The sequence below is a fragment of the Myotis brandtii genome, unplaced genomic scaffold, assembly GCF_000412655.1.
Source record: "Myotis brandtii unplaced genomic scaffold, ASM41265v1 scaffold34, whole genome shotgun sequence".
NCBI classification, from domain to species: Eukaryota; Metazoa; Chordata; class Mammalia; order Chiroptera; family Vespertilionidae; genus Myotis; species Myotis brandtii.
Window position 1 is genome coordinate 2,910,474 of NW_005363098.1, and position 18,415 is coordinate 2,928,888.

The window sequence follows — 18,415 nt, forward strand, 5'->3', positions numbered from 1 at the left end:
TGTTGCCGAAGATCTACCTCTTGGTCATGTTTTAGGGTTAGTTTGTTCACCGAGGAGTGGTAATTCCTTCCCAGTGAATCACACTAGTAGGTTTGAGGAGGCTTCCTGATTCAAGTTGGACTGACTCAACCTGTTATCTTCCGACCTTCTGTCAGTATAGGCATGCCAGGAACAGGTTTTCAAGTTGGCTCTCTTTTCTACATGGATCATTTCTAAATCTGTATCCTCATTGCTGACTTTTGTAATTCTAGGCTTGTTTCTCCAGTTTCTGCTGGATAGGTCTACATTTGGATCCTGACATCAAATTAAACTATAGAATAACAAGAGTAACTCTGCATCTTAATCATCTAGGAGAATACCTTCATATTGAATAGAATCCTATACATGTTTGCTGATGATCTGCCTGTTATTATCACATGGGCAATTATAATAAAAAAAATCCTCACCCAAGGATATGTTTTTATTGAATTTACAGAGAGTGGGAGAGGGAGGGAAGGTGGGAAGAAGAGAGAGAGAGAGAGAGAGAGAGAGAGCGGGAGAGGGAGGGAAGGTGGGAAGGAGAGAGAGAGAGAGAAAGAGAAACATAGATGTGAGGGTGAAACATGGATTGGTTGCCTCCTGTACCTGTCCTGACCAGGGATCAAACTGCAACCTAGGTATGAGCCCTCTTCAGGAATTGAACCCGAAACCGTTTGGTGCATGGGACAGCACCCCAACCAAACTGAGTCACTGGCCAGGGCTGGGCAATTATAATTTTTAAAATCTTATTTCTTGTCCCAGTTTTTTTCTCTAATCTATTTCATACCATATGCAGTTTGACTTTATAAAGTACAACTTTGCCTATGTTGTTGATCGTGATCCTTGTTGTCTACTGGGTAATGACTCAACTCAAGGTGTGATGATTAATTTTATGTGCCAACTTGTCTGGGCCACGGGGTGCCCAGATATTTGGTTAACATTATTCTGAGTGTTCTGTGAGGGTATTTCTGGATGAGATTAACATTGAATCTATAGATTGAATAAAACAGATTACCTTTCCCATGTGGGTGGGCCTCATCCAATCTATTGAAGACCAGAATTGAACAAAAAGGCTGAGTAAGGGAGAATTCATTTTCTTTGCCTATCTGTCTTTGAACTAGGACATTAATCTTCCCTGCCTTTGGATTCAAACTTGGGCTTGACCTTGAACTATACTATAGGTTCTCTTGCTGGGACTTCTCAGCCTTCATAATTTCATGAGCCAATTCCTTATAAAATAAATCAGTGTCTCTGCCTCTTGTCTCTTTCTCCCTTAGGTATATATCTCCTGTTGGTCCTGTTTATCTGGAGAACCCTGACTAATACTCAGGCATCTATGATCTGCTCTCCTGTGCAGATCCTCTTCTCTGGCTGCCTGTTGATCTGTTCTCATTCCTGAGCCACACCTTACCTATTCCTTTTTCTTGATTTCTGCTGGGACTAATCCTTCCTCCTTCCAGTTATCTCAGTGAGGCACATTCTTCAAAGCCAAGTTCAGAGGCTGGGTCCTCCATCAAGCCTTTGCTGGCTGCCTTTTCCTGTGGTAATTTCCTGGTATCAGAATCTCTGTACTGCAATTATAGAAACGTAGTCATTTGCTGCCTTCTAGTGTTTTCTTTTATACATTTGTCCTTCTTCCCAACTAGATTATAAATTCCTTTAGGACCTAGTCCAAGCTCTAGATTTCCAAATCCTCCTCTGTTTTAGGTGTTGCCTTACACTTAGTAGGCGGCCAGTGAATGTTTACTGTTACATATACATTTTAAAACACTTAGATCTACCTGGGAAAGGTAAGGTAAATGTGTGGCTTGCATGCCCCCACACATCCCCATCTTGAGCCTGTAGAAGAAATGTCTAATTTATTTCTCATAGGACCTGGAAGTCTTTATCAATGCAGTGCTCCAGGGAAACTCTGCTGGTTGTTTGGTGTTGTTGCTAGAAATGAAACCTATATGTCATTCTTGACCTAGAGCCAACTTTTTCCTAGGAAAAAAGATTGAGTCATATTTTAAGTCCCGTTGAATTAGCCCTTTCCTGAGGTGCTGGCTTGCAACTATTTTTGCTGTTATCTGCTTTGCTCTTATATCTTGTAGTTCCTTTTGCTTGGCCTCTGGCTGTGTCTTTTCATATCTTCCTCTGTAAATATGCTATGTAGCACACTTGTGTCAATAATTTTGAACAAGGATGAACAGGAAGAAATTTGGAAAATTAGCTATATGTTTCTAGGCAATTTAGATTTGTCAAATTTTATGCAAATTTCATTCAAACACAGCATGATTTTCCTGTAATTGAATGGAATTTTTAGGAACAGCATTGGAGATCTGCCCTCATTCTGCTCTTTGGCTTATCTTTTAAGCTCAAAGTATTGCAAACCCTCTGCCCAGTTTCCATCCTCCTTACCCTGCACTCCTGCACTTTTTTTCTAACATATTACACTTTACTTAATAGGTGTATTGTTTATTGACTGCCTCCCTGCATAAGAATTAAAAAAAAAGCTCCATGAAGGGCTGGGATCTTTGGCTATATTAGTATTGCCTACCTTTGACTATATATACCAACATGTAGACCAGTGCCTGACATTCAATAAGTATTTGTTGAATTGAGTGGAAGTTTGCAAACTTGGAACCCTTCACCACCCCTCTCCCAATCCCCTTAGTTGTCTACTCTTTCTGTTATATCCTCTGAAAGGTCTCTTTCTTTTTTGCCTTCTTTTTACTAAAGATTGCTTCTATCCAGAGCTAGCTAGTTCTTTCAAACCATACAACTACCTGTTTCCCAGGTCCATGTCTTTGTAATACCCTTGTCACTAACAGAAGGAATTTACAGTCCCTTGGCTGTTCATAGTTTACAAAGCACTCTGACATATATGATCTCATTTGAGGTATTCTTGAGTCCGTGACAGTGATGTATTCTTTAGGGCCTGCCATTCACCAAAGTAGGCAAGTTGGCAAAATCTTTTTCCGCCAACGATGCAACCAATCTTTATTATGTGCCAAGCACACACTCCCCTTGGCTTTGCTGTTGCCAAATTATATATAAGGACTGTGCCTCTTTGACATCTTCCGTCCTTCTCCAGAAGAGTGCCTATGTTGTATAAGGGCCTCATGCAAAGGGATAAAAAGAGAAAGGAAAAAAACAAAGAAACAGACAACCAATAACGTGCATTTATGGGACACGTCAATGAAAGCTATCTAGCTAGATGCTGAACAACTATTTTTGCCTCAGTTAATTTGCTTGCAGGAACTCCATGTGAAATTGGGGACACAAACATGGAAATGGGAAGGTTGGCTAAAGGATGCAATTCATGTAGAAATGAGGGCTGGTGACCTTCAGATTCTCCACCTGGCCTCTCTCTTTGCTAAACTATGAAGACAGACCATTTTCTTCCTAAAGGCCTTCTGTTCTTGCCTCTAAGCCATGGGAGTGCTCAATAACTATTAGTGTCTAGTAATGACACAGGACTATTCCTCTGAGCAATCAAAGAGCTGTAGGCGTGTCACACATTGACAGGTACTCACAAATCTCTTTTTGCTGTTTTGAAATATCACACTCGGGGGAATTGTATACAACTTGTTCTGACAGAGTGGTCTTAAATATTCATTCCTTTTACCTATTACTTTAAGAGAAATGCCAGCATTTAGTCTTTAGGCTGCCAGTAGCAATGTTGGACAAATTGTAGCATAACTTTTTTCAAGATTCTTATTTTCATATACCTCATTTATTTATGTATTAACATATTAATATTATTATTTTTAATGATGGAGGAACACGAACTTTGAGATTAATGGAAAGTCAAGTGTTAAACGGAGGTCCTGGATCTATTGTTCTCTCTGATAATCTAATTAGCAGGTGTTTATTATTATGGGAGGCCACATGGGCATAGTGGAAAGGGGATGACATTTGAATGAATTTGTGTTCAAATCCCTGCACTACCTTTTAGTGTGGCTTCAGACAAGTAAGTTTTCTGTGATGACCCTTAGCTTCCTCATCTTAAAGTGGAGATAATAATGCCCATCTCAGGAAGTTTCTTTGAGGGTTAAATAAAATAAGAGATGTGAAGTGCTTTACATGGAAGTAATAATCCATGGTAATTGTTATTCATATACTGAGGCTCTGTTAGCCTTTTTTAGGGACTGTTGAGGGGCTTTCAAAAGGTGTGTAAAGTATATGTCTGCAAGGCCACAAAAGATGACAACACACACAAAAATGTGATGAAGTGTTATTTGTACAGGAAGTAAGTATAAGAAACCAGAAAGGTAGAGGTCATTGTGGTCATAGTTTTCAAGAATCATGGTAGAGGTGGTGTCATAAATTGTGTCTTTTAGTTGTAAATTATAGAAGTTAAACTGTGTAGAGGGCTATGTATTGGCTTACATGGCCAAGGAGTGAGGTGAGTCTCAGAGAAACCAGACTGAGAACTTCTGTACACCAAGACTCTCTGTCTCTAAGCTCTGCTTCTCTGTCAATTTCCTCCACAAGGCTGGGGCATGGCTGCCAGCAACCAAGGATCATCCAGAGAGAGTCTCTGACCTTCTTCCCTTAATCTACATCTCAAAATCCCAGGAATGGCTCAGATCAGCCTCACTTGGGTAGCATCCTTGTACTTGTGGCCAGGGGCACACATTATCTGGTAATTGGCAATCCCATCTAGAAATACATAGTTAGGATGGGGAAGAGGAATAGTTTTTTAAAAGGATTCTGTTCTCCTCAGAATACAGGAGGGGTGTTGGACAGCAGGTGTTTGCCCTAACCGGGAAACCAACGGGTGCATGGGATGATACAACTGATCCATCCGGCCAGGGCCAAGATAAATTCCCTCTTACGATCCTAAATTTTAGTCACATTTTTTGCCAAGTATGTTAATATTCACAGCTTCTGGGGATTAGAAAGTGGTATATCTTTGGGGGCTATTTTTTTCTTATCTCAGATATGATAGCTGAGATTTGCTTTTAAAATAATCCAGCAGAGGCAAGGAGTGGAAATGAGAGATTCTGACTTGCTGAATTATGATTATTAATTTTGAACCAACTCATGACAGTTCATTGTATTATTCCCTCTACTTTGTATAGTTTAAAAATTTCCATCATAAAATGTAAAAACACATTTTTAAAAAAAGGGAAACTTTCACACCAAGATTCCTTAGTAATCAGTTCCTCTCAGAATCTGGAAAATACCATATTAACCCCTGCTAATATCTATACAAACCTCACAATTTTTCTGTTCATAAAAATTAAGTATGAGACTTCTAATATCTTGGTTAATTCTTCAAGTTTTCACTATTTTTTTAAGACATTTCTGTGTGCTTCTCAAGAAAAGTAAAGTTCCTGGCTGGGTGGCTCAGGTGGTTGGGCACCCTCCTGTGCACTGAAAGGTTGCTGGTTTGATTCCCAGTTGGAGCGCATGTGAGGGTTTCTGGGGGAGTGGTTGTGGGAGGAAGCCAGTCAATGTTAAGCTCTCACATAGATGTTTCACTCTTTTCCCTTTCTCTTTCTCTCAAAATCAATAAACTTAAAAAGAGAAAGAAAAAGAGAAGTAAAGGGTGAATGATAATCTCTTCACTTGGAATTCAGAAATTGTAAAATGTAAGATGACCTGAGGCTTAGGTGCCATAATAACTCTTTTTCTCTTCCTTACTAAAATATTGGTGAGTGCATGAAGTAGCATGGTTATTTTGGAGACTCATAAGCAAAGGAACTTATCATGCCATCTTTGTCAAACAGATGAAATCATGTCAACATTTTTTATTCTAGGGCCCATCTTTCAACTGTTTTTTCATGTGATTCTAAACTGTCCACGCGAGCTGCAACTTGGCCCATAGAGTACATTCCTTGGCATAGCTCAGTAGTAATTAATATTTTTCTGCAAATTACTCTTTTAAGTTGTACTACAGTATTATAAGGCTTGAGATTTTAATTCCTAATGCCAATGTATTTTATCCTGTTTTTTTTTCTTTCTTAAAACCCAAAAAATAATGACATTCTCGTGACTTCTCTTTCTCACCCCTGTGCCAGAAAGATTTCAAGGTATATATTTAAAAATAACCATAGGAGTCAGAGAAAAACAAGTACCACATGATTTTACTCATATGTGGAAACTAATGAACAAAATGAGTTAACAAGCAATATAGAGATAGACTCATAGACAGAGAGCAGGCTGACACCTGTTGGTGGTGAGGGCAGGGGTCTGGTGTTGGGGGTGGAGAGATTGATCAAAAAAGAAAAAACTCATGGATACTGACGACAGTGGTAACAATGTGGTGACTGCCTTGGGGGGCGAGGGGGTAAGGCGGAGTAGAGGGACGCGGAGGAAGGTATAGTGGGGACAAATGGTGATGAAGGGAGACTTGGCTTGGTGAACACATAATACTGTGTGCAGATGATGTGTTGCAGAATTGTGCACCTAAAAACTATAATTTTTTTAACCAGTGTCATCCCAATAAATTAAAAAATAAACTACAGGCGGCAGAGCACAGAATTTCTCAAAGAGCATTGTACCAGAAGTATGGTATTTCTCAAAATACCATTATATACCCAATTCAGGCTTAAGTGTATGTTTATAAATGATAATGACTGTCAAGATACTGTTGTAGACTATTCCAGTTACTTCACATATACTTAATATTTTAATGATTTCTTTAAGGAAGGAAAACAGAAATTCATATGCAGAATCTCTGATCAGTTTTCCAGATTCTGAGAGGAACTGATTACTAATGTCTGAGCTGTGACTTAAATTGCCAAAAGCAGCGTATTTAAAAGTGTATTTTAGCCTTTAGAAGTCCGTTTATTGACATGCAGTGGCGTTACATTTTTTGCTTAGTGCTAGTGGCTTTTATATTGAATTTGTTTCTTTTGAAGTAGAAAGCTGCATTTTGTAGGGGTGGTATAAACTATAGTTGCAAAATCTCAAAATTAGACTGTGTTTTTTTAGCTCATGGAATTAGAATGTAGCTGGTACATTTGTTGTTGATATACTAGGCTGCTAAACCCCATTTCCCTCTTTTCTGTTTGTTCAGAGCTGTGGTACAAATTGGTCTGTCTATGCCAGACACAAAAGCATGTGGCCAATTTGGTACATAATTAGACTTTTTCTAATATGTTCATATAACATATAAGGCGGACTACATTGAACTTCTTATTACATTGCTGTGACATTTGTAATCCAGGCTTATGGGAAAGCTGTATTTTTTTTTTTTTTTTGAGAGAGAGAGTGGGCTAGAGCTGGTATGTAGTCATATAGATATAAAAATGACTTTTCCATGTGGGTGAAGTCATTGGTGAAAGAATAAATTTAAATCTTTGCAAGCCTCTTGGCCATTCTAGTTGCTTACCAAATGGTTTATTATAAGACCCAGCTCATTAAGGAGCTCCTTAACTCAAATTACTCTATCAACTCAATGCAAAAAATCGGCCGAGAGACAGCTGGTATCTCAAAAAACTGGTTAGTCGGGACACTCGTAAGTCAAGGCCCCACTGTACTTAAGTTTTGTTTTTCTCTTGGCTGCTTGCTTGCTTGCTTTATTTATTTATTTATTTATCCTCGCCTGAGGATATTCTTTTTCCAATGATTTTTTAGAGAGAGTGGAAGAGATGGGGAGAGACACACAGAGAGAAACATCAGTGTGAGAAAGACACATCGATTGGTTGCCGCCCCGATGTGCCCCGACCTGGGCTGGGGATTGAGCTTGAAACCGAAGTACATGCCCATGACTGGATTACCTAAGTGTAGCACAACTTTCAGGAAAACACATTTTTACATGAAATACAGTGGGGCCTTGACTTACGAGTTTAATTCGTTCATAGACCCAGCTCATTAAGGAGCTCCTTAACTCAAATTACTCTATCAACTCAATGCAAAAAATCGGCCGAGAGACAGCTGGTATCTCAAAAAACTGGTTAGTCGGGACACTCGTAAGTCAAGGCCCCACTGTATTTCATGTAAAAATGTGTTTTCCTGAAAGTTGTGCTACACTTAGGTAATAGAACCTATCCTCGCCTGAGGATATTCTTTTTCCAATGATTTTTTAGAGAGAGTGGAAGAGATGGGGAGAGACACACAGAGAGAAACATCAGTGTGAGAAAGACACATCGATTGGTTGCCGCCCCGATGTGCCCCGACCTGGGCTGGGGATTGAGCTTGAAACCGAAGTACATGCCCATGACTGGAATCAAACCCTTGACCCTTCAGTCCTAACTACTGAGCAAAACCAGCTAGGGCTGCTTTTTCTTCTTTATATAAAAGAAGATAAATATGATCCAGAAAACTGATTGAATAAAGACCTCTAATATTTGCATGATGTTTTTTGGTTTGCAAATAATGAACAAATTGGGAACTCTAAGGCAAAACCAAATCATTATCTTTGACGCAATAATGAATATAGAATACCATTTAACCCTACTGATTTTACATCCTTGGTACCTCTCAAATCCATTCATTTATCTGTATTAACTCCACCCTCTCTACTAGATTATTAATAGTAGCTTCTTAACTGGTCTTCCTACTTCTTCCCCATCCACTCCCTAATTGGTTCTTCACTCCAGCCTTACTGATTTTTAAAGAATGTAGGTTTCACAGTGTCATTTTCCTTCCCCACCTTCTCATCACTCTTAAGGTAAATAGAGATCCTTAATGTGTGCCGGGCTCTGTGGAATCCAGCCCGGCTACCTGGCCAGCCTCATCTCATACCATTCTCTCACTAGCTCTCAATACTTTAGCACCACTGTCTTTCTTTCAGTTTGTAATGCACACATATGTTTTAAAAAAACCACAGAGCCTTTGCACAAATGTTCACTACTCACAGCACTGTTCCTCCCCACCTCCACCATATCCATACCTCTAACCCTCAGTCTGCTTTGCTTAATTGGTTAACTCCTATTTATCTTCAGCTTGAACCTCATTTTCTCAGGAAGCCTCTTTATACTAGTTGGGTCCCACTATTATAGGTTTTTTTTACAACATCATGTATCCCCCCCGCATTGGACTTACCATTCTTATTTATGTGCTTAAGTAGGTCATCTTAATGACAGCAGGTAAAAGTCCTGTTTTTGTTCACCATCATGTCCCTAAGACTTAGCACAGTACCTAGCACACATTAGGTGCACCATAAATATTTGTTGAATGAATGAATAACATGAAAACATAGAACCAGATAGCTCAGCTACCTAGTTGATTAATGCAGGCACAAGACCAAAGACATTCATTGTAAAAGCGAAACGAGCCCTACAAAGAGGTCCTCTAAGGAGGTTGCCTGCTCATTCTATAGCTGTCGCTCTTTGGAAGGAATGTTGGGACAGTTTTAAAGAATTGTCTTTATTTTTTAAATATATTTTATTGATTTTTTACAGAGAGGAAAGGAGAGGGATAGAGAGTTAGAAACATCGATGAGAGAGAAACATCGATCAGCTGCCTCCTGCACACCCCCCACTGGGGATGTGCCCGCAACCAAGGTACATGCCCTTGACCCGAATCGAACCTGGGACCCTTCAGTCTGCAGGCCGATGCTCTATCCACGGAGCCAAACCGGTCAGGGCTAAAGAATTGTCTTTAAAAGTAGTTTATAAGCCACATAACAAAAGCACTTTCAGCTTTTGACTAAAAATAATATCCAGCTTGACGATTTTCTTTGTTTTCTAAATGCACTTCCAACTTAACAGATACCAAGTTCCACTTTTAAAAGAACCAAATTGACCACAGTTGAAAATTTCAAAAGAACGTCATATGCACGAAGGCAACCTTAAAAGAGTTGTTCCTAAAATATTTTGAGCATTGGTGGGCATTTTTGTAATAAGTGTGTAGTCTTTGAAGGGGCTCATACTCCTGTGGATGTGTGGGTTCTGCTGTGCTCATTAAAACCTTCCTCAAAGTCACTCTTCATGTTTTTAAGATGGTTCCCTTTTTGGTTCTGGCCATGAGGCAGAGGGATGCATTTTACTTTAAGTCATTCACTTCTTCTTTGTGCTTTCCATCCTCCAGAGGCAAAATGAGTCTTGGGATTTTTTTTTTACTAGAAAGGCATGTAATAGGGGAGTGAATTAACTACTACAAAATGCTTTAATTTTTCTTTTTTTTTTAGATGTTGAGTTTTGTGTTTAGCAAAAGTCCCTGTTAGTGTGAAAGATCGCAGAACTGAGACCACATTCTTCCATTAAAAAATAGCAGGGATTCTTGCCAAGTTCTGCTATTCAAGATTATTTATTCAATACTTTTGTTGATTTAGTCAATAGCGCCGAGTCTCTTCTGAGCTAGTATTGCCTTTTTATCTCCTGATTTTGAAAGCAAGTTGCTGTATGTACGGTCTTTCTCCAATAGCTCAAATCCGCATAGATTTTAAGTAGGAGTCACAGAATTTAAAATGACATATACACATCTGTGCTTCTTAATCTACGCGAATACCTCTGGATTTACTGAACTGATAACTGCCGCTTTGGAAGATTATCTTCAAGCAGGACATTTGTTACATCTCCACTCAGGCCACCATTAGCACTGCTCTTTTTGCTTGTTCACCTTTGGGAAAAATGAGCTAAACTCAACATGATATAGGTGCTTTCAGAATAGTAGACAGCTCTGCCAGCTAACGTTTTGGTAGTAACTCCTACTTATGTGGCCGGTAACAAGTTTTATTGACCCTTTATTCTCAAGTGTTCTTGTTTGCATCTGACCAACAGATTTCTTTCATTTGCTTTTTGTTTGGTGTACTACTTACCAGTAAAAGCTCACATTTTCATACTGCTTCAGTGCTGACAGTATTCACTTAATCAAATACATTTTTGGTGCCTCCTTATGCAAATACAGTCTCTGTGCCTAGCAATAATATCGAGACTTGTGAGAGAACAACCTTTTGAATTTTATTTAATACGTGTATGCTTTTGTTTAAATAAGGCTCTTAGAAAAAGCACTTTCAGTGTTTGTGCAGAATGCTCACTGTGTTCTCTGCCTGTCCGTTTGAATCCCAGTGAATCTGTTTGTGATTGAGTCGTAACTTCGTACCTGAATCAGTGACATCCCATCTGTGTGAGCCCTGGCCAACCACGCCCTACCTCCAAACGGAATTATTGTCCCCAGAGGGATTTAAATACTATCAAATGCATTTTGACTGAGATGCATTTACTTTAGCATTAAGCCCTTTATTATTATTTTTTTCTAACTCATCCAGTGTTAAGCTGGAGTCATGCTTTTATGCAACATATTTAATGGGTACAGTTCTGTTGCTCATCACGTATGTGATTGTTGTACTGTTTCCTGTGAGGGGAGTTAGGAGAAAGAGAATTACTCCTCTGTGTGAGGTAGTACCATCTTGGGACACGATTTTGCTGTGGCTCCAGGAAGTCTTAGGAATGGTGGCAGTAATGTGCTTAAGTCACCTGTGCTCCCTGGATGAGCACGGAAATGCTGTCAGGTAATGAAAAGTTAATGGAGAATGAATACTCTGTACACATAACCCCCTACTATTTTAAATAATGATCTACTCAAGTTCAGGCAACACATATTAAAATATTCTAACTGGAGTCGAACAATGTGAAACTGGTAAAGAAGGGAAAATAAAGGTTTTAGGACTGACTATTCATTTAGCTGTGAAGGAAATAGATGCTCTGCATGCCAGGTTTCCTAATCTTCTATTAGAGAGGAAGCTGAAGTGGAGAGAGGTTACATAGGCAATATAGGTAATCAGTGACAGAGCTGGGTCTGGGATCTGAACCCAGACCTCTGACAGCTCAGCTGGTGATCTTACCCCTCTGCCATGCTGCCTGTCCTCTGGGAGGAAGGCATGCTGTGGCATGACAAATAACGCAGACTCCTCTTATTTTTTAAAAAAATATATTTTTATTGATTTCAGAGAGGAAGGGAGTGGGGGAGAGAGATAGAAACAGCAATGATGAGAGAGAATCATTGATTGGCTGCCTCCTGCATGCCCCACACTGGGGATCGAGCCTGAAATCCTGACATATGCCCTGACCAGAATTGAAACTGTGACCTCCTGGTTCATAGGTCGATGCTCAACCACTGAGCTTCACTGGCTGGGCTGGACTCCTCTTATTGACAAGAGAAGACAAATTCAGATTTAAAGGGGGAATTAACAAATTACTTGAGTTTTTATTGAACCGGCAAATCATTTGATAGGAATTTATCAAGGGCTTAGCATGTATACAGCCCTATGCTATATGCTAGAGAGGATATCAAGATCACCAACTGTAAGAGCTTTTAAATATGTGTGTGTGTGTGTGTGTATGTATATATATATATATATGACATTTATACAAGGCAGAATTCATTCACTCAGCAGGCATTTATTTGAAATCCAGACATATGCCCTGACCGGAATTAAAACTGTGACCTCTTGGTTCATAGGTCGACGCTCAACCACTGAGCCTCACCAGCTGGGCCGGACTCCTGTTATTGACAAGAGAAGACAAATTCAGATTTAAAGGGGAAATTAATAAATTACTTGAGTTTTTATTGAACCGGCAAATCATTTGATAGGAATTTATCAAGGGATTAGCATATAGCACTATGCTATATGCTAGAGAGGATATCAAGATCACCAACTGTAAGAGCTTTTAAATATGTGTGTGTGTGTGTGTGTATGTATATATATATATATATGACATTTATACAAGGCAGAATTCATTCACTCAGCAGGCATTTATTTGGTCCTGACATATGCCCTGACCAGAATTGAAACTGTGACCTCCTGGTTCATAGGTCGATGCTCAACCACTGAGCTTCACTGGCTGGGCTGGACTCCTCTTATTGACAAGAGAAGACAAATTCAGATTTAAAGGGGGAATTAACAAATTACTTGAGTTTTTATTGAACCGGCAAATCATTTGATAGGAATTTATCAAGGGCTTAGCATGTATACAGCCCTATGCTATATGCTAGAGAGGATATCAAGATCACCAACTGTAAGAGCTTTTAAATATGTGTGTGTGTGTGTGTGTATGTATATATATATATATATGACATTTATACAAGGCAGAATTCATTCACTCAGCAGGCATTTATTTGGCACCTGTGATGTTCCAGGACTGGGCTGGACACTGCAGATCATTTATCTACTTGTCAATTCATCCTAAACTTTTGATTACCTACTATGTGCCAAGCAGTGTTCTAGATAATGGAAATATAGCTGAGAACAAAGCAGGCAAGGTCTGAATTCTCACTGAGTGTTCATTTTAGTGGGAAGGAGACAGATAACAAGTAAGCAAGAAAAGACCTGCTCTCCAGAGAATTAAAACAGGAAGGTGTGCAGAGAGTAGCAGTGTGGCTCCATTGAATTGCAAAGGTAAGTAAGACTTGCTCTTTGCCTTGGAGGAGACAGACCTGTAAACAGTTAACTGCAGTATGATTCAATGTGTGCAGTGATTGATGTATGAGCAAAATGCTTGGGTGAAGCGACTGTGAAGGGCCTTGTGAGACCTGAGGGATGACTATAAGCAGTCTACTGACCGAACCAGATGTGTGTTTAGGATGGTAATTGTGGAATAATCTGAAAAATGGTTAGACAGGGGAGAGACTGATGTTAGGATGTGATACTTACTGTCAAGTATCACTTCTGTGATACTTACAGCCCTAGACAAGTGCAGGGGGTAGGAGAGAGGAGGAAGTGTTACTTCTCACCGGAGAGAATTGGGATTGGGAAGGCTTCTTGAATGGGGTGACATTTAAATTGCAGAGATGAAGGTAGGGCATCTTTGTGATTATGTCACCATGAATAAAAGAGGGGAGATCCAGCCTACTTTGGGACTGGCTAGAGCAGAGAAAGCCATGAGAGGTAGGTGTGATAAACCAGGTTGCTTCAGGTAAGCAGAGAGGAGCTGCTACAGGTTTTTTAGTAGACTGACATAATCACAGCTGCAGGAATATCATTCTTGCAGAAGTATAAAAGATACATTGGAGTGGGGAGAGAGGTGGCTAGGAGATAATTCAGGAGCTTGATGCAGGAAGATGGCCCTGGGGCTGGATTAGAAATCATGGGACGGTTGTGCAGGTAGACATAGTGAGGCAGACTCCTGATCAGATGTGGGAAGGTGGGGAGAGAAAGGAGAGAAAAATCAATTCCAAAAATGTAAGCCTAGATGACTGAGACGATTTCTATGACAAACTAGGAATGGCAGGAAAAATAATGTGTTTGAGAGGACAGATTATTTAGATTACTTTGAGGACGTGTGGAATTAATGTGGTGGGGACCTTGAGGTAAGAGTGTCAATTAAGTAAATGAAAATCAGAGTTTAGCTCTGTGTTTGAATACTTAAGATGGGGTGATAATCAAGCATCTCCAGTTGTAGATGGCTTTGGCAAGGGACTGATAGAAATTTAGAAACACTGTAATTTTGGCCATTTATTTTTATGGACTTTGAGCCCTTCACTGCTAGCTCAATTCACCATGTTGCTTAAAAAATTGTACACCTGGGCCATATTATCTTGACTTCTTTTTAGAGTTCAGTTTTAATAAGGGAGAACAAGACAGCTTTGTGACCTCATTTGCTATTGGGAAAATTTCCCGTCACATCTTTCAGTGTCTCCTAGAGCAGCTCTTTCACAGTAAGTGATACTAAACAGCTTTGCTTCCCTGGAGGAGTGCAAATGTTTGTACCTCATGGACAATCACTTAAGTAATTACATTTACTTTTTCACTTTGGCTGCTAGGAAGCACAGAATCAAATTCTCTGCTCAACTGTAATAACTATGTAGGACTCAAGTAGGTCTCCATATTTGAGACCTATTCCAATATCTCTTAACCCAGCCACAGCCTTCACTTTCTTCTCTAATTTATACTTTCCTTGCTCATAATTTTTAATTTTCTTCCTTAATACACACATTTCTCTTAAGGCACTTCAAATTCTTTGTAGATTGAGATGAGGGTCAAATAAATAATGCCACTATGCTGTTTACTATACAAATGATATATACTTGAATGTTTATAGATCAATACATAAATACAACATATTTTAAATTTATAGGTTCTTTGTTCTCTATGGACTTTGTTTTTATCAATAGTTTTTAGGCAAGTAGTACATATAATCAGACTATAAACTAAATGAAAAATGATGCAACAGTGATAGCCAAGTTCATGAATAAATATCTACATTGACTCAGTCCACTCGGCCTTTTGATACAAATCTTTGCAATAAGAATCAGAATTTTTTGTTAGTCATTCATAAATGTTATTTATTTATTAATTGATTGATTGATTGTTAATCTTCACCTTTATTTTTTCCATTTCTTTTCTGAGAGAGCGGGGGAGAAGGGAAACAGAGAGAGAGAAACATTTATGTGAGAGAGACACATGGATTGCTTACCTCATACACATGCCCCAATTAGGGGCAGGGAGCAAATCCACAACCCAGGTACTGCCCTTGACCAGGAATTGAATCTATGACCCTGTGGTACATGGGCAATCCTCTAATCACTGAGCAACACCATCCATGGCTCATAAATTTTAATGGTTGGTCGATTTGGAAACTTGGAGTGGATATTACTAATGGCCTGGGACTGGTCACTGGAATTTGAGCAATGTGATCTAGTCATGGTAATGTTTTTATTTCTAATCAATGTACGCAAACCCTGCCCCAGAAGACCCTGTAGTGTTTGTGGTTATTCACTGTTGAGCAATGAATTGTTTACCAGTTAGGTAAAAAGAATTGACCTCTTACTGCCAATCATTCCTAGATTCTGTTATCTAAAGAAGGATCTTTTCTTTTTCATTCTGTAGAAGGAAACTTTTGCTTTTAATGACCAGGTGAGGAACTAGACTCCTTTATAACAAAAATCTTTTAAATTAAAAGAGCCGAATAATTAAAGAGCTATCTGTGATTGCTGAATTTGCCATACATAGCCTCCAGTAGAAAATTTCCCCCAATTTTAAACTTGACAAAATGTCATCTTTCCCTCAAACCACTCTGTCCATTCTTAAAAAGTGGGAAGACTGCAAATGTGTGCTGATATAAATTTCAGTGGTACAAAAAATTTGTAGAATCAAATGAATATAAAATTAGATATTTTTAGGAACTTAGTTTTAAAAACAGTAATTCTTAGATGTAAGTCTGTTTCAGACAGATGGCCTACTTCCTATTTAAATGACGTGTCAAATATTAACATCAAAATGTCTTTATGATTCAGTTTGTATAAGGATAAATAAATTTAGTTAATTAACAATAGCATTTACTTATTTAGGCCCATCTCATTACCCCCAAAGATATGCAGTTATTCTAAATGTGGCAGTAATGCTTCAGTATCTTCTCTGTGAATGCTACAGGCCTGGAGCTTGCAATCATGGTAGAGCTGAGGCCTGCTCTTCTGCCTTGTGTCCGTGTTAAATGTCTTGGTTTTTATTAGAGCTTCTCAGAGCTACTCAAACTTTTTATTGTTTATTGTAAAAAAATATCCTTAGGATTTTTATTACATTTAATAGAATCTTCTATCAGGAACCATGGGTTGAATTGCTTTCTGAACTCAGTATCAAAAATAGTTGTTCTTTCTCTGAGCAACTGGTTTATTTTTACCCCGTGGACACTGAATCTTGTAACAGATCATGTTTCCCTCTACACGTTGGCTGCAGCAAAGCTTAGAGTCCCCACCCCTCCTTTTTCTCCCTCTTCCACCCCAGTAGTGTCTATAGAACCTCTCTTCTGGCTCTCATTCTACCTTGTGGCTACAGTGATTGCTACTTATCTTATCCTAATTTTAAAAGCTGTTTGAAGATAAAGAATCTACTATTTAAAAAAAAATTCTTCACAGTGCTATCACGGTGCCTTACACACATTTGGCAAATCAAATAATAGCTGAAGTGAGTATTACTAGGCCATTCAAAAATAGCTTCACATTGGGCTCTCCCTAGTGATATGGGTAGAAATATGTAGTATGCCAGTGAAGGTTTTGAAATATGCTGAGGGTCAGAGGGATTGTACGTTGGAAAATATGGCACGATAAATTGGGATGCTCCTATGAATGAGAAAAGAAAGTTGCATATAGGAGCCAACGTGTGCTATTTTCCTCTTTGTGTCACATTTAACTATACTGCTGTATCACAGTTTGGAACCTGGCATCTCCTAACTCTGCTCCAGTAAGAAAGATCAATTCTCTCCTCTCATAGAAAAAAGATGTGTTTGTTAACAAAGACAATGTAATCAGTGAAGGTTTAGAAGTTGCTTTGAGATCTCTGCATACAAATAGTATAGAAACAACTTCTGTGTAATGCAGATTCTATCACATCTAAAATGGTTGAGCTGTAGCCAATGATCCATGTGTTTAGCTATTATTATTTATGATTAAATTCCAGTACAACCAAAGAATGTGGCCAGACCCATGCAGTGAATTCTAATAGTAGGTGACTGTACAGTCAAAACTCTTTAATAGAAAAGTCCATTGAAATGCAAATGGCTCTAGTTAACTGAAGGTAAAGATCATCAGATTGGTAGTAACACTTTATTTTATAATTAAATTTACAAATTCTATATTTGGTGTATTGAGAAAGGAAAGCTTTGTTTTATAAAAATTAAAAAAAATTGGTTGTATTTTATCTGTTATCACGTTATTGGTAAGCATCATAGTCTAATAGTAGAACTTTAAATAACAGATACTTAGAAAAATACTAAATAGAGGAAACTTTTCCCTTGTATTATTCTCTCCCGTTGACTTCTCTGACAACAAAATCATAAGATTTGTTCAATTAAAAACAAAAACCCTGCCTTACCAGAATTTCATTTTTAAAAAATTTTGTTTCAGGTCTTGAGTGTCTTTGAAAGTAGTATGTAATTGAAAATATATGTTTAAGAACCCTTTATTGAATTAGTGAAATACCAGTTATTCAGCATAAGGCAGCATACAAGCACTGACTGCCTCATAGGGTTGTGAGGATTAAAAAAGTTGGTTATTCATGAGTGTTTGTTTAGAGAGTGTTTGGCTCAAAGTAAGTGCTATGTAAGTGTTTGCTGTTTTTATTATTGCTGTGATATAGCTAAGCCATTTATTTATGTAATTAAAAAACAATTTTCATTGCCTCCAATAGAGTTTGAAACTCTTGAAGCTATCGAAAGGGCTTTTGCTGTTAAAAGTTATGTACAAGAAAAGCTAGAGAGTCCTGGAACTCCCCTTCTGCCCCCAGCTCTCATTTACTCTAAGACAGCGGTTCTCAACCTGTGGGTCGCGACCCCTTTGGGGTCGAACGACCCTTTCACAGGGGTCGCCTAAGACCATCGGAAAACACATATATAATTACATATTGTTTTTGTGATTAATCGCTATGCTTTAATTATGTTCAATTTGTAACAATGAAAATACATCCTGCATATCAGGTATTTACATTACGATTCATAACAGTAGCAAAGTTACAGTTATGAAGTAGCAACGAAAATAATTTTATGGTTGGGGGTCACCACAACATGAGGAACTGTATCAAAGG

At 38.6% G+C, this 18,415-nt stretch overlaps 1 protein-coding gene across 7 annotated transcripts in view; it reads left to right on the forward strand.

Moving 5' to 3' along the window:
* FAM160A1 (family with sequence similarity 160, member A1) overlaps positions 1 to 18,415 on the forward strand; it is a 199,248-nt gene that overhangs the window by 6,152 nt on the left and 174,681 nt on the right. Inside the window, exon 1 of one of the 7 annotated variants that reach the window (XM_014543878.1) lies at positions 13,212 to 13,297. The exons of the other annotated variants lie outside the window; for them this stretch is intronic. The gene's annotated coding sequence lies outside the window, so the exon portion shown is untranslated. Of the gene's footprint in view, positions 1 to 13,211; positions 13,298 to 18,415 lie in introns of those variants that run through there. 7 annotated transcript variants of the gene reach the window in all.